This window comes from Phyllobates terribilis, unplaced genomic scaffold (assembly GCF_046119375.1).
Source record: "Phyllobates terribilis strain yellow unplaced genomic scaffold, ASM4611937v1 Scaffold_38__1_contigs__length_12584779, whole genome shotgun sequence".
NCBI classification, from domain to species: Eukaryota; Metazoa; Chordata; class Amphibia; order Anura; family Dendrobatidae; genus Phyllobates; species Phyllobates terribilis.
The window spans coordinates 2,841,596-2,856,260 of NW_027362798.1; the positions used below are offsets into that span (position 1 = coordinate 2,841,596).

The 14,665-nt window shown below is 48.8% G+C and overlaps 3 non-coding genes and 1 pseudogene across 3 annotated transcripts; all 4 read left to right on the forward strand.

Annotated features, from left to right (window-relative positions):
* The first annotated feature begins 70 nt into the window (after positions 1–70).
* On the forward strand, positions 71–268 carry LOC141183377 (U2 spliceosomal RNA). The gene has a single exon (XR_012258347.1). It is a non-coding gene; the product is annotated as a U2 spliceosomal RNA (small nuclear RNA).
* Positions 269–1,383: 1,115 nt separating this feature from the next.
* LOC141183488 (U2 spliceosomal RNA) lies at positions 1,384–1,461 on the forward strand (annotated as a pseudogene).
* Positions 1,462–7,025: 5,564 nt separating this feature from the next.
* On the forward strand, positions 7,026–7,225 carry LOC141183320 (U2 spliceosomal RNA). Its single transcript, XR_012258306.1, has one exon. It is a non-coding gene; the product is annotated as a U2 spliceosomal RNA (small nuclear RNA).
* A 1,115-nt stretch (positions 7,226–8,340) lies between these two features.
* On the forward strand, positions 8,341–8,531 carry LOC141183121 (U2 spliceosomal RNA). The gene has a single exon (XR_012258128.1). It is a non-coding gene; the product is annotated as a U2 spliceosomal RNA (small nuclear RNA).
* The last annotated feature ends 6,134 nt before the right edge of the window (positions 8,532–14,665 follow it).

Here is a 14,665-nt window from a genome sequence, read left to right on the forward strand (position 1 = left end):
ATTTGTCTTTTAACGTTTGGTATTTGTGTAATTATGCTTGTAATTTGTTAAAGTTTTAATAAACGGTTTTATCCCTCTGCAGGGGATAGCCAAATTAAAATTAAAAAAAAAAAAATCTGTTCTTATCAGTTTAATATCTGATACGTCCCCTATCTGGGGACCATATATTAAATGGATTTTTAGAACAGGGAGATGGAAAAAGAGCTTGCTCTGTCCACTCCACGCATTGACCTGGTATTGCAGTATCTCCAGGACCGGTGCACCCCTTCTTTAATGCAGTTTCTAAAATCAGAAAGAATTGAATTCAATGTTTTTTGTTCATTTTGCTTGTTTGTCGGATTTTGGGATGGACTCTTTGGCTTTGCTTTTCTTCTCCTCATTGGATTTTTCATGTTCAAAGTTGCAGAAGCCAGATTACAAGCTCATTTTGGTTCAACTTCAGCAACTGTGCATTGCATTGCCATGTAATGTGATGCAATGCTATCTTTCTAGCTCTCCCTTTTTACTTCCTTTTGGATAAACAGACATATTAGGCAAGCATTTTGGAGCTTTCACCTAAATAACTACAGGTGGTGAGATAAGCTGCACAATATAATTGACCTTTCAGTATATTGTTGCACACACACCATCTATTTAGCAAATGCCCTTGTTATCAACAGCAGCCTTTTAAACTCATCTGAGCTAACAGGTATGTGCGCTGGTTACTCTGCTGCGCTTAAAATTTCTTTTTTGGTTTGCTACAATGCCTTTTCTGAAACGTTGTCTCCTTCTGCTGGAACACTGACTTCTTTCATTTAATGCCTGCAGACTATAAAAGAGAACCCAACCCAAAAAGTTTGGTTGATTAGTCTGTGGCATTCTGTTAAACTGTTGCTTATGGCGGTCTCTGTGAGCTTCTCAGCGACATTCAGCCAGCCAGGTATCCTGCCTGCAGTAGATGGAATGTGGCAATGGAACGCTGGCTGCGCGTGTCATAATAGGCTCTGAGCCTTTATATACCTGTGCACAGCAGCAGCCACCTTCAGTCTGCTGCTGGACAGCCAGCAGCAGCAGCAGCAGGAGAGGTATGTAATCAGGAGCCCTCCTGCTAAGGGTAGACAGCTGCTCGTTCCACCCCACCCCCCGCCTTAATTGGTTCTCCTCCCTTCCAACGGTGTTGAGGCGGGTGGGAACAGCAGGGGGTGAAGGTGCTGTGTTTAAAGAGGTGGAGTTATGCAGATCTAAAACGCGTGGATTGCAGCAGCAGCAAGCCGAAAAGTGCAGGCATGTAAGGGATCTAGAGGTTGACAACATGTCTTCTTAACGGGAGTCCAGGAGCTCATCTCCACAAATGGACTTTTCAGGATCCTTGGGTGGCTCCGTAGTTTGAAACCAATTCTGGTTATCGCTTCTCGGCCTTTTGGCTAAGATCAAGTGTAGTATCTGTTCTTTTAAGAACACAAGAGCTACGATCTACACTTGACGAGAGCGATCGAACTCGGAAGGAGAAGAGCTTCGGAGCCCAGCTGACATCGGAGAAGGAAGGCGGATATCGGTGGGAGGAAGAAGCTCTAAAGAATCCAGAAGAAGACGAAGACTCGGAGAAGAATCGGGCTGTCCTGTGGAATCTTCGAGGAAGAGAATCATCGAGACAAAGACCTTTCGGGGAATTTGTCCAGAACACGACGGGAGAAGAATCTGCATAGCTCCACCCATTCCGGGAAGAGTTCCAGATCCAGCTCCAAGAAGTAACTGCAGGAGGAAAGCCATGGCAAGCGCTGCGAGGAAGGCCGAAAAGAAGAGCCTGGAGCAGGGGACAGCCAGGAGGGCCCAGCCAGGAGCCGATTCTGACCCCAAGGACTCTGCCTCCACGACTGGCCAGCAGAAGGGACCCCAGAAGCCCCGCCACGAAGCTCCAGCCCTGGAGCCATGGATGCGGCAGACGGTGGCCCTGAAGCTGAAGGAAGTGGATGGGAGGGTGCCGGACATGTCCTCGGACGTGTTCTGCCAGAAGATGCTGCTGGATCGAGGCTTCTCCAGGTCGGACACCCTCAGCATCCAGACCTTCTTGACGGGGATCTTCTTCGTCACCTTCGCCACTGTGAACACCTGCAGGAGGTTCTGGGAAATGGTAAGCGCAAAAGGACCGGATAATTCTTTCTCTGCCTTTACAGGTAGCTGCCCTATCCAGAGGGACGAAAGGAGGATCACGGTCTCCATGCGCAACCCGCACACCCCAGGCCAAGACATCTGTACCTTCTTGAGACGCTTCTGTTTGGTTGTGAAGGAACCCTCTCACATCCTGAATGGACTCGGCTTCTGGACAGGTAAGTGGTCGGTGACCGTTAGACTTCACAGGGACCTGGCGTACTCAGACGGACTTCGGCACCTGCCCCCGACATTCTCCCTGGGCAACTCCTACGGCCTCATCTATTACCCGGACATGCCGCGGAACTGCAGGAGATGCGGCAAGAACGGCCACGAGATGAAGGACTGCAAGGAGGATGCCTGCAGGATTTGTCGAGTGACGGGACACAGCTCGAAGGACTGCCCGAAGAAGACGTCCTGCAACCTGTGTGGGCTGGCGGCTCATCTGTACAAGGATTGCCCCAAGCGTGAGAGATCCTGGGCATCGGTGGTTGCGACGACCCCAGCTACGGAGGACAAGGCCCCGACGACCAGGCCTGTGAAGGTCAAGGACGCGACAACCAAGGCCCCAGCGGCCAAGGCCGAGACGAACAAGGCCAATGCGGTCAAGGAGTCGGTGGCCAAAGCCCCAGCGACGGTCCCAGCAGCTCCGAAGCAGAAGAAAAAGTCAAAGGAGGGTAAGAGTTCTGTCACCCCTCTCTCGATCCCTCCCCCTGCCACCCCCGTCCAATCCCCCCCCACCCCGGCCACCCCTGCTGAGGATTCCACTTCCTCTTCCTCCTTCCCCTACTCCTCAGCAGGTGTCCTTTCCCCTGCCCCGGCAGCCACTCTCCCTCCCCAGACCATGGTAGCGGTGGAATTAACCTTTCCTCCACCCGCCGCTATCTATTCCGAGGAGGATTTTCCTCTTCTTGTCTCCCCAGTTCCAACCCGGGGAAAGAGGAAGGTGGAGGACAGCCCTGCTACTGAATCCTCCAAAAAGAAGATTCTGGATTTCGTAGGCGAAAAGGAGGATACCCTCCCTGAGCCAGAAGAGATGGAGCACATGGTTGAGACCCTGGTGGCCGAGCCAGAAGAGGAGGAACTGGTGGTCGCCGAGATCGAGGCCGCGCTGCTTGACCAGATGGAGGAAGAGGGCCTGCTGGTGATCCCGTCACCAGCAGTCAACACCGACGAGGGACCACCCGACCGGAGTGGTAACTAAGGTGTATTGCCTGCGCTAACTTTTTCTTTTTTCCCTACATGATGGCTAATATTAACTTATTTTCCATTAATGTCAGGAGCATCAAGGACAAGTTCAGACGTCAGACTATTTATGCCTTCCTTACTTCCCAGTTGTGTGATGTTTATATGTTGCAGGAATGTTCCCTTCCCTCCTCTAGGTCCTTCAAACATCTGGCCAGGGAGTGGTCCCACGGTCCATCCTACTGGTCCGGTGGGGGTGACTGCAAGTCTGCGGGGGTCGCAATTCTGATCAGGGGGGGCGCATTCACGCTTGAGTCCGTCCAGGAGCTCATCTGCGGCAGGGCTCTTGTTGTAGATGGCAACTGGGCGGGAGAACCTGTCAGGTTCATCAACGTGTATGCGTCCCCACTGAAGAATGAGCGTTTGGAGCTTTTCCAGACCCTGCGGCTTCAGCTTGCCACCACCAGGACCTTAGTGATGGCCGGGGATTTCAACTGCCCCATCGAGGAGGATGGTCGTAGTTCTGGCACATCTGCCAAGTTGGACATCACGTCCAAGCTGCTCATCGAGATGGTAACCGAGGCCTCTCTTCAGGACGTGGTGGGCTCCATGGGGAGAAGCTCCACGAACTATTCGTGGAGCCGACCCGATGGCTCACTCCGCTCCAGGATTGACTTTGTGTTCACCTCTCGGGCAGTCAGGCAGAGTAGGCACTCGATGGTCTCCTGCTTCTTCTCCGACCACAGAGCCATTCACTTACAAGGTGTCCTCGGCGACGGTTTTCCGTCCGGGCCCGGCTCCTGGAAGCTGAATTGTGCTCTGCTGGCTCAGGATGAAGTCGTGGAGGAGCTGAGAGCAGCCTACGCAATGTGGCAGTCCTACAAGGGTAGCTTCCAAACAGTCTCTGATTGGTGGGAATATGTTAAACTTGAGTTTCGCTGTTTCTTTCAGGCCAAGGGTCGACAACAGGCGTGTGAGAAGAGGAGGGACTTCAGAGGGCTGCAGCGCGAGCTGCGGTCGCTGCAGGACCTTCTTCACTGCGGCTGGGACGTGAGGGAGGAGCTGGAGGAGACCAAGAAGAGCCTGAAAAGGCACTTTGAGGAGGAGTCCAAGCGAATCGTCTTCCGTTCCAAAGTGGAGAATCTGGAGAAGGGTGAGAAATGTAACTCATTCTTTTTCAGGAAACTTCATGCCGGTCACACGCCCCTGAACGAGCTGCGAGACGAGAGCGGAAACATGCGACGTGGGAAGGAGGACGTGATGAGGGTCGTCAGCGACTTCTACAGCGAACTCTACTCCCACAAGACTACCGACCCCGACGCTGCTGATAAGTTCCTGTCAGGTATCACTAACCATCTTGATCCTGCAGGCACGGCAGCCTTGGACAAACCTCTGATGGTGGGCGAATTGCTCTCTGCCGCTAAATCCTTTAGGACCGGCAGGACCCCGGGCAGTGATGGTCTTCCAGCGGAGCTCTATGTAGCGCTGGGAGACCTCATCTGTCCGGACCTGTTGGACCTGTACGAGGAGATGGTGGTGGAGGGTAGAATGCCTCCATCTTTGAGGGAAGGAATGGTCACGATCTTGTACAAGCGGAAGGGAGAGAGGTGCGACCTGAGGAATTGGCGTCCCATCACTCTGCTCAACGTGGACTACAAGATCCTGGCCAAGACGATGGCGACACGACTTAAGACGGTGATCGGACGGATCATCCACCCGGACCAGACCTGCGGCATCCCTGGACGTCGCATCGCAGACAGCCTCGCTCTCGTGCGGGACACGGTCGAGTACATCAAGGTCCGCCGCGCACACGCGGCCCTGGTCTCCTTGGATCAGGAGAAGGCCTTCGACCGGGTTTCCCACGAGTTCATGGGCCGAGCTCTGCACCGGTTAGGTTTGGGTAACATGTTTTGTTCGTATGTCCGTCTGATGTATTTTGATATCCACAGCTCGGTGTTGGTGAACGGCTGGAAGACTGACCCCTTCCCTGTCCTCTCTGGGGTCAGACAAGGCTGCCCTCTATCACCTCTTCTTTTTGTTTGTGTTATAGAACTCTTCGCAGAGGCTATCCGGCAGAATGGAGAGATCAGAGGGATCACCGCACCGGGTCCGGGACGACACGAGGTCAAGTGCTCGCTCTACATGGACGACGTCACCGTCTTCTGCGCTGATCGTGGTTCAGTCGACGCCCTCGTCCAGACGTGTGAGAGGTTCGGCCGGGCTTCAGGGGCCAAAGTCAACTGCAGGAAGTCGGAAGCCATGCTCTTCGGGGATTGGCAGCCGGCCTCCTCCGCCCCCTTCCCCTTCAACATTCAACCGGATTTCCTCAAGGTGCTGGGAGTCTGGTTCGGGAAGGAAGGAGCGGCCCTCAAGTCCTGGCAAGAACGCTTGGCCAAGGTGAAGCAACGGATCGGACTCTGGAGCCTCAGACACCTCACTTGTGAGGGTAAGGCACTCGTCCTGCGTAATGAGGTCCTGCCCGTCTTGCAGTACACGGCGCAGGCCTGGCCCCCACACGTCACTGTGTGCAGGGCCATTACCAGGACAGTGTTTCACTTTGTCTGGGGATCCAAGATGGACAGAGTCAGGCGGGCCGTCATGTACAAGGAGCCTCGCAAGGGTGGGAAGGGCGTTCCAGATATCCCCACCCTCCTGCGATTCTCTTTTGTGTGTGATTGTGTCCGCCGGACTTTGCAAGTCAAGAATGGCTCCGCGGGCAGGTCCATGTCTCGCTTCTTCCTGCTTCCTCTTTGGAGGCGACTCGGCTGGGACAAGTGGGACAGCTCCTTCCCCTACAACTGGACGACGCCATGGTTCTACGGAGACGTCGTTCGATTTGTGGGGGAGCATCAACTGGAGGGACTCAAGCCCGACTTGTGGAAGCCCAAAACTATCCACAAGCTAATCAGAGCCAAGGATGACGTGGAGAACATCACAGGACTTCACCAGGACACGCTGGAGACTGTGTGGACAAATGTGTCGTCTGACAGGCTGACCAACGGGCACAAGGACTTGTCGTGGATGGCGATTCAGGGCGGACTGCCCGTCCGGTCATTCATGCATGCCCGGAACCTGTGCAAGACCCGGTACTGCCCAAGGTGCCCCTTCGTGGAGGAAACATCTTTGCACACTTTTTGGGACTGCGGATTTGCACAGCGCCTATTGACTGCACTTGAGGACGACCTGAGGAACTCTGTCCCCAGGGCGAGCCTATCGCACCATTCTGTGCTTTATGGACTCTTCCCTGGGGTTCATACCGTCGGAGCCATCCAGGAGGCTTGGCGCCTTATGAACTGCTTCAAGGATGCCCTTTGGGTCGCCAGGAACCGGCTCATCTTGAGGAGGGAGAGGATGTCCATCCAGGACTGCCGCAGGCTGATCCACAGCCTGCTCAGAGACTATTCCATCATGGACGGTCCGGAGGACGAGGATGAGGACTAAACCCCTCCTCCCCCTCTCCCCTTATGTGTCTTGTCTTTCAATAAAGCTTCGGGCCTGTGATTTTCCCCTCCCCATCCCCTTTTTCCCAATCCCTATCCCTTATCACGGTTCGTCGTACTGTATTGATTGATATGCTTTTTCTTTCAGATTGAGTGTTTTGTGTAGCATAGGGGTGTGATGTGTCTAGTTAGTGCGTCGTATCCTCATGCTATGTAAATATGATGTAGAATTCTGTGTGTACTGGGCTGCGGCACTGTACACTGTCTGTTAACTTATTTTTTGTGCTAATAAAAGATATATTCAATCAAAAAAAAAAAAATCTGTTCTTATCAGTTTAATATCTGATACGTCCCCTATCTGGGGACCATATATTAAATGGATTTTTAGAACAGGGAGATGGAAAAAGAGCTTGCTCTGTCCACTCCACGCATTGACCTGGTATTGCAGTATCTCCAGGACCGGTGCACCCCTTCTTTAATGCAGTTTCTAAAATCAGAAAGAATTGAATTCAATGTTTTTTGTTCATTTTGCTTGTTTGTCGGATTTTGGGATGGACTCTTTGGCTTTGCTTTTCTTCTCCTCATTGGATTTTTCATGTTCAAAGTTGCAGAAGCCAGATTACAAGCTCATTTTGGTTCAACTTCAGCAACTGTGCATTGCATTGCCATGTAATGTGATGCAATGCTATCTTTCTAGCTCTCCCTTTTTACTTCCTTTTGGATAAACAGACATATTAGGCAAGCATTTTGGAGCTTTCACCTAAATAACTACAGGTGGTGAGATAAGCTGCACAATATAATTGACCTTTCAGTATATTGTTGCACACACACCATCTATTTAGCAAATGCCCTTGTTATCAACAGCAGCCTTTTAAACTCACCTGAGCTAACAGGTATGTGCGCTGGTTACTCTGCTGCGCTTAAAATTTCTTTTTTGGTTTGCTACAATGCCTTTTCTGAAACGTTGTCTCCCTCTGCTGGAACACTGACTTCTTTCATTTAATGCCTGCAGACTATAAAAGAGACCCCAACCCAAAAAGTTTGGTTGATTAGTCTGTGGCATTCTGTTAAACTGTTGCTTATGGCGGTCTCTGTGAGCTTCTCAGCGACATTCAGCCAGCCAGGTATCCTGCCTGCAGTAGATGGAATGTGGCAATGGAACGCTGGCTGCGCGTGTCATAATAGGCTCTGAGCCTTTATATACCTGTGCACAGCAGCAGCCACCTTCAGTCTGCTGCTGGACAGCCAGCAGCAGCAGCAGCAGGAGAGGTATGTAATCAGGAGCCCTCCTGCTAAGGGTAGACAGCTGCTCGTTCCACCCCACCCCCCGCCTTAATTGGTTCTCCTCCCTTCCAACGGTGTTGAGGCGGGTGGGAACAGCAGGGGGTGAAGGTGCTGTGTTTAAAGAGGTGGAGTTATGCAGATCTAAAACGCGTGGATTGCAGCAGCAGCAAGCCGAAAAGTGCAGGCATGTAAGGGATCTAGAGGTTGACAACATGTCTTCTTAACGGGAGTCCAGGAGCTCATCTCCACAAATGGACTTTTCAGGATCCTTGGGTGGCTCCGTAGTTTGAAACCAATTCTGGTTATCGCTTCTCGGCCTTTTGGCTAAGATCAAGTGTAGTATCTGTTCTTATCAGTTTAATATCTGATACGTCCCCTATCTGGGGACCATATATTAAATGGATTTTTAGAACAGGGAGATGGAAAAAGAGCTTGCTCTGTCCACTCCACGCATTGACCTGGTATTGCAGTATCTCCAGGACCGGTGCACCCCTTCTTTAATGCAGTTTCTAAAATCAGAAAGAATTGAATTCAATGTTTTTTGTTCATTTTGCTTGTTTGTCGGATTTTGGGATGGACTCTTTGGCTTTGCTTTTCTTCTCCTCATTGGATTTTTCATGTTCAAAGTTGCAGAAGCCAGATTACAAGCTCATTTTGGTTCAACTTCAGCAACTGTGCATTGCATTGCCATGTAATGTGATGCAATGCTATCTTTCTAGCTCTCCCTTTTTACTTCCTTTTGGATAAACAGACATATTAGGCAAGCATTTTGGAGCTTTCACCTAAATAACTACAGGTGGTGAGATAAGCTGCACAATATAATTGACCTTTCAGTATATTGTTGCACACACACCATCTATTTAGCAAATGCCCTTGTTATCAACAGCAGCCTTTTAAACTCACCTGAGCTAACAGGTATGTGCGCTGGTTACTCTGCTGCGCTTAAAATTTCTTTTTTGGTTTGCTACAATGCCTTTTCTGAAACGTTGTCTCCTTCTGCTGGAACACTGACTTCTTTCATTTAATGCCTGCAGACTATAAAAGAGAACCCAACCCAAAAAGTTTGGTTGATTAGTCTGTGGCATTCTGTTAAACTGTTGCTTATGGCGGTCTCTGTGAGCTTCTCAGCGACATTCAGCCAGCCAGGTATCCTGCCTGCAGTAGATGGAATGTGGCAATGGAACGCTGGCTGCGCGTGTCATAATAGGCTCTGAGCCTTTATATACCTGTGCACAGCAGCAGCCACCTTCAGTCTGCTGCTGGACAGCCAGCAGCAGCAGCAGCAGGAGAGGTATGTAATCAGGAGCCCTCCTGCTAAGGGTAGACAGCTGCTCGTTCCACCCCACCCCCCGCCTTAATTGGTTCTCCTCCCTTCCAACGGTGTTGAGGCGGGTGGGAACAGCAGGGGGTGAAGGTGCTGTGTTTAAAGAGGTGGAGTTATGCAGATCTAAAACGCGTGGATTGCAGCAGCAGCAAGCCGAAAAGTGCAGGCATGTAAGGGATCTAGAGGTTGACAACATGTCTTCTTAACGGGAGTCCAGGAGCTCATCTCCACAAATGGACTTTTCAGGATCCTTGGGTGGCTCCGTAGTTTGAAACCAATTCTGGTTATCGCTTCTCGGCCTTTTGGCTGAGATCAGGTGCAGTGATCTAACGGTTGCTGCCTTGGTCTTGGCTGAGAGGTGCCCGGGGTACCCGGCTCCTTGGCCTGGGGGGATCGTCTCACCTTTTGGTGGGACTTCACCCCACTGCTGCTATTAGGGAGCTGGCTTAGTCCCCGGGCAACAAGTTGCGATCCCCAGGCGAAAGGCCGAGCCCGTGGTGACGGTAAGCCTTTGCCACTTTGGTGAGATGCCTTGTTCATTTCAATTTTCCACTGGCTCCGGCCAGATCAGGAACTCGGTGCGTATCGAGGTTCCAGCAAACCACGTCGGATATGACAACCCCCGTGAGTTCTATGTACAGATTTTGAGAGATCTGTTGAACGTGAAAGATCATGATGTTTACTGCCTGCAGGAGAAGGGGCAGAGTACATATATTCTCACGTTCTCGACCAAGGTTGCCTGCCAGCACTTTTACGAATGCGTTAAGGGCCACCGTAACAGCAAGCTGTTGGACGGAGTGATTTTTACGGGTCTCTATGGCGGAGTTGACGTTCCCCTTGTGGTATACATGTTTAACCCCCATGTGTCCACAGATGATATTGAGCTTTTTCTGAGCAGATATTGTACATCTGTCAGATTTACGGGGAACGTCAAAGGTCGGAGTGGTTTCTGGAATGGGAAACGACGCTTTATGGTACGCTTCAGACTTGACCCTGGGGGTGTAGAAGGCCTTATGCACCCCCCCTCCACAGTGGTGCTGGGAAGAGACCATGGCTACCTCTTCTATGATGGACAACCATTCAGGTGTCGTAGGTGTGGTGACCTTGGTCACATACAGAGCGATTGTAAGAACGAGCGGATGAGTCAGTGCCACAACTGTGGACAATGGGGTCATGCCTCAAAGGACTGTAAGAACAGTAAGACCTGCAGTGGGTGCGGAATGTCTACTCACCTGTTCAGTAATTGTCCGATGCGGACAAGGTCTCGTGGTGGCTCTCGGGCGCCTGCGGCTAGTTCCGCAGGAGTTCCTGCTGATGCCAGCAGGGTCAGCCCGGGTGACCCCAGAAAAAGCTTTGTGGACATTACTAAAGGTCAAAAACAGTCTGACTCAGTCGATGCTCTGTCGGTACCTTTGCGGAAAAACCCGGCCTCTGTAGCCGAGGTCACGCCTTTGCCTACTCCTGCAGGGGTCCAGGTTTCACCTGGTGGGGAGATGGCACCTTCTCAGAGCGGAAATGAGAGGGAACCAAAAAAGAGGCGAAAATCTGGAGCTGTTGGTACGAATCCAGATGTCCATCCAGATACCCCTGCTGATGCCAGCACAGATGTTGGACCAGATGTCTGCCCTGATGCCAGTCCAGACGGATGCCCTGATGCCAATCCAGACGGATGCCCTGATGCCAATCCAGATGGATGTCCTGATGCCAACCCAGATGGATGCCCTGATGCCAGTCCAGATGGATGTCCTGATGCCAGTCCAGATGGATGTCCTGGAACCATTCCTGATGGATGTCCTGTTGCCTGCCTGGATGATAGAGGTCGTGCAGTGGTTGGTGAACCTGTTGCTGGTCCTGATGGTCATCCTGCTCCGGAGATGATGTCCCTTGGTGCTCCTGGAGGGTCTGCGGGTATTCCACCTGCTGCAGTGCCTGGTGAGGATCGGGTGGATTCGGAGGATCGGATGGATCTCAGCGCCAGTGGTAAGAGAAGTCGTGAAGAGGCGCAGGAGGAGCATAACCTGCCTCAGATGTCCCGTAAAGTCTTTCTATCTAGTGCTGCAAAAATTCTCAGCCCAGAGGGGACTAACTTAATTGAGGATTTCACGGACTCAGATGAAACGGACAGTTTACGAACTGTGTCATCCCTTCCTTCACCTTCTCTGTCACAAATTATTGATTCAGATTCAGAGTATAATGAATCAATAAAAAACACCTAACATGGCAGAAATCCGTGTTGCCTCACTAAATGTGAGAAGCCTAAAGAGCCCTGTTAGACGGGCTGCTTTGTTTGATTGGTTAATGACTCTGAACTTTGACATTTTTTTCCTGCAAGAATGCGGTATTGATCACGATTTGTCATACCCCAACTTAAAAATGGACTGGTCAGCAGGACCCTCTATTTGGTCAGGGTCCAATGAAAATAAAGCTGCCGGGGTTGGGATTTTATTCAAATGTCAAAATGTTAATGTTTTATCCATCACTGAAATAGTTCCAGGTCGTGCCTTATCAACTCATGTTATTTTAAATGGTTTTACCTGTCGTCTTATTAATGTTTATGCATCCCCAGAGAAAAATGAGCGTGCTTCCCTTTTTAATGTCATCCCTTTGTTTTTATCAGGTCCGTCCCCTGTAATAGTGGGAGGGGATTTTAACTGTGTCATGTTGGGGGAGGGGAGGAGTGGAGGTGATACTAATGGAAGAACAGACAAAACATCCAGTCTGTTAAAACATTTGACAACGGACCTCAAATTATTAGATGCTTGGAGAAAGTCCTACCCTACTGACCCTGGGCATACATGGAGGGGTAGAGGGATGTCATCTCGTATTGATTTTATTTTTTCCTCTTCTGATGTTTTTAAACCTAAGAATGCTGGTCTAATAGAAAATATTTTTTCTGATCATGTATTACTATACAATGTATTGCAAACTCCACAGGAAGCAAAAGTTGGAAAAGGTATGTGGAAATTGAATGTGCTCTTATTAGAAGACGAACTGGTAAGGGCGGAGTTTTATGCAAAGTATGAGAGTTGGAGAAGACGGAAACACCCAAATCAGAGTATGTTGGGGTGGTGGGAGTGTGTTAAAACCCGTATTAAAGAATTTTTTATTAAAATTGGTAAAAGGAAGGCACGTGAAAAAAGGAAATGTTTTAAAGATTTTAATGTCAGGATGCAAACTCTCCTTAAGCTTAAGGGGTGGGGAGTACCTGGTGTGGATGATGAGATTGCCAAGATCCAGACAGAAATCCAAAAATTCCTGGAACAAAAGGGTAAAGAAATTATATTTAATACCCGTGTGAAATATTTGGAAGAGGGTGAGACCTGCTCAAGGTTTTTCTTTAAAAAAATGAGTGACAAAAAACAAGTGATTACTGAGCTAGAAGGACAATCTTCCACTGAGGGCATTTTAGAGCATACTGCTAATTTTTATAGAGATCTTTTTAGTATTAAAAATGTTGATGAACCTGCTTTTACAGAGAATCTTAATGTTTTATCCCAGTTTTTAAATAAAGATGACCAGATTTTTTTAGCTAAAGAACTTTTACCCAGTGAAATTGAAGAGACCCTTAAGAGTTTTAATAAAGGTAAGGCTCCTGGATCAGATGGCCTTCCTATTGAATTTTATCTTTGCTTTTGGGATCTAATTAAGGAGGATTTTATACAAGTAGTTTGTGAAGCCTCTAAGGCTGATTTATTACCATATTCATGGCGTAAAAGTATGATTACATTAATTTTTAAGAAAGGTGATAAATCAAAGTTGGAGAATTGGAGGCCTATTTCACTATTAAATACAGACTACAAGATTTTAGCTAAAGTTGTTGCTGGTCGTCTTAAAGCAGTTATTAAAAATGTAATTCATCCAGATCAGGTGTGTGGTGTCCCCGGGAGATCAATCTGGGAGCATCTAAACCTAATTCGTGATCTTATCTGGTTTCAAAAAGATAGAAAACAGCCACTAGCTATTTTATCTTTGGATTTTATGAAAGCGTTTGATAGGGTCTCCCACTTTTATCTTTTTAAAGTTATGGGAAAGATGGGGTTCCCTGATTCTTTTATTCAGAAAATTGCGCTTTTATACAAACAGTCATCTGCCCGGATTTTAGTCAATGGTTTTTTAACTAGAGAGGTGGAGCTTCTTTCCGGTGTTAAACAAGGTTGCCCCATGTCCCCACTTTTATTTGTCTGCTCCATTGAGCCACTGTTGTGCCTGCTGCGTCGGGACAAGGTGGTTAGGGGCATTTTTATTCCGGGTGGGGGTGGACAACAAGTTAAAGCCATTGGATATATGGATGACATATCTGTATATGGCACTAGCTCAGCATCTATTAACAGAGCAATTCTAATTACTGAAATTTTTAGTGCTGGGTCTGGGTTTAAGTTGAATATAAATAAATGTGACTGTATGATTATGGGTCAATGGGAGTCAGATCCGCCTAGGGTTCCCACACAAACAGTAGGAATCAAGATCCTGGGTGTCTTGTTTAATCCTGCTAATGATGGTATTGAAAACTGGGATTTGGTTTTGAATAAATTAAATCAGAAGATCTCTTTATGGCAAACTCGAAAACTAACAATGGAGGGCAAGATTCTTGTAATTAAAATGGTTTTGCTTCCTATCATTTTGTATGCCGCTATGGTTTTTCCCCCTAATTCTCTGTATCTTAAAAGACTTATGAAGCCCATGTTTTATTTTCTGTGGGGATCCAAAATGGAGAAATTGAGGAGGGAGGTGGTATGTAAAAGCAAGAAAAATGGGGGTAAAGGGTTCCCTGATTTAAAATTGTTTTTATTTATCAAGTTTTTTGTATTTTGTTGCAAAAGCTTGAATAATGTTGGGGCTTTCTCTTGTTTTCTTAGATATACAACTGGGTTTCTTTTCCGAAAGTTGAACTTCAGTATGACTGTTAATTGTCCTTTTCTCTTATCTCCCCCTAAGCATTACAAGATCTTGGAGAAGGTCATTTCAGAATATGATCTGACCCAAGTTGATCGTCAGCTTTTATTTGATCAACGTAAGTTAACAGTTATTTGTAAGGGACATGAGGAGATGGAGGATGTGTCTAATTTTTCCATCTCCAGGTGCCGCCTGGTGTGGAACAACGTGGCCTGTCCTGCACTTAGCAACTCACAAAAGGATTTAGCTTGGCAGGTTGTTCACCAATGTCTCCCTACGAGAGCTTTTCAGCATCATAGGGGGCTGGTGGCTAGTGCTAGATGTCCCAGAGAAAGATGCGCCCCAAACGAGTCAGTGTTTCATTTACTGTGGGATTGCCCCTACGCACAAGAGCTATGGCAGACGGTGGGCA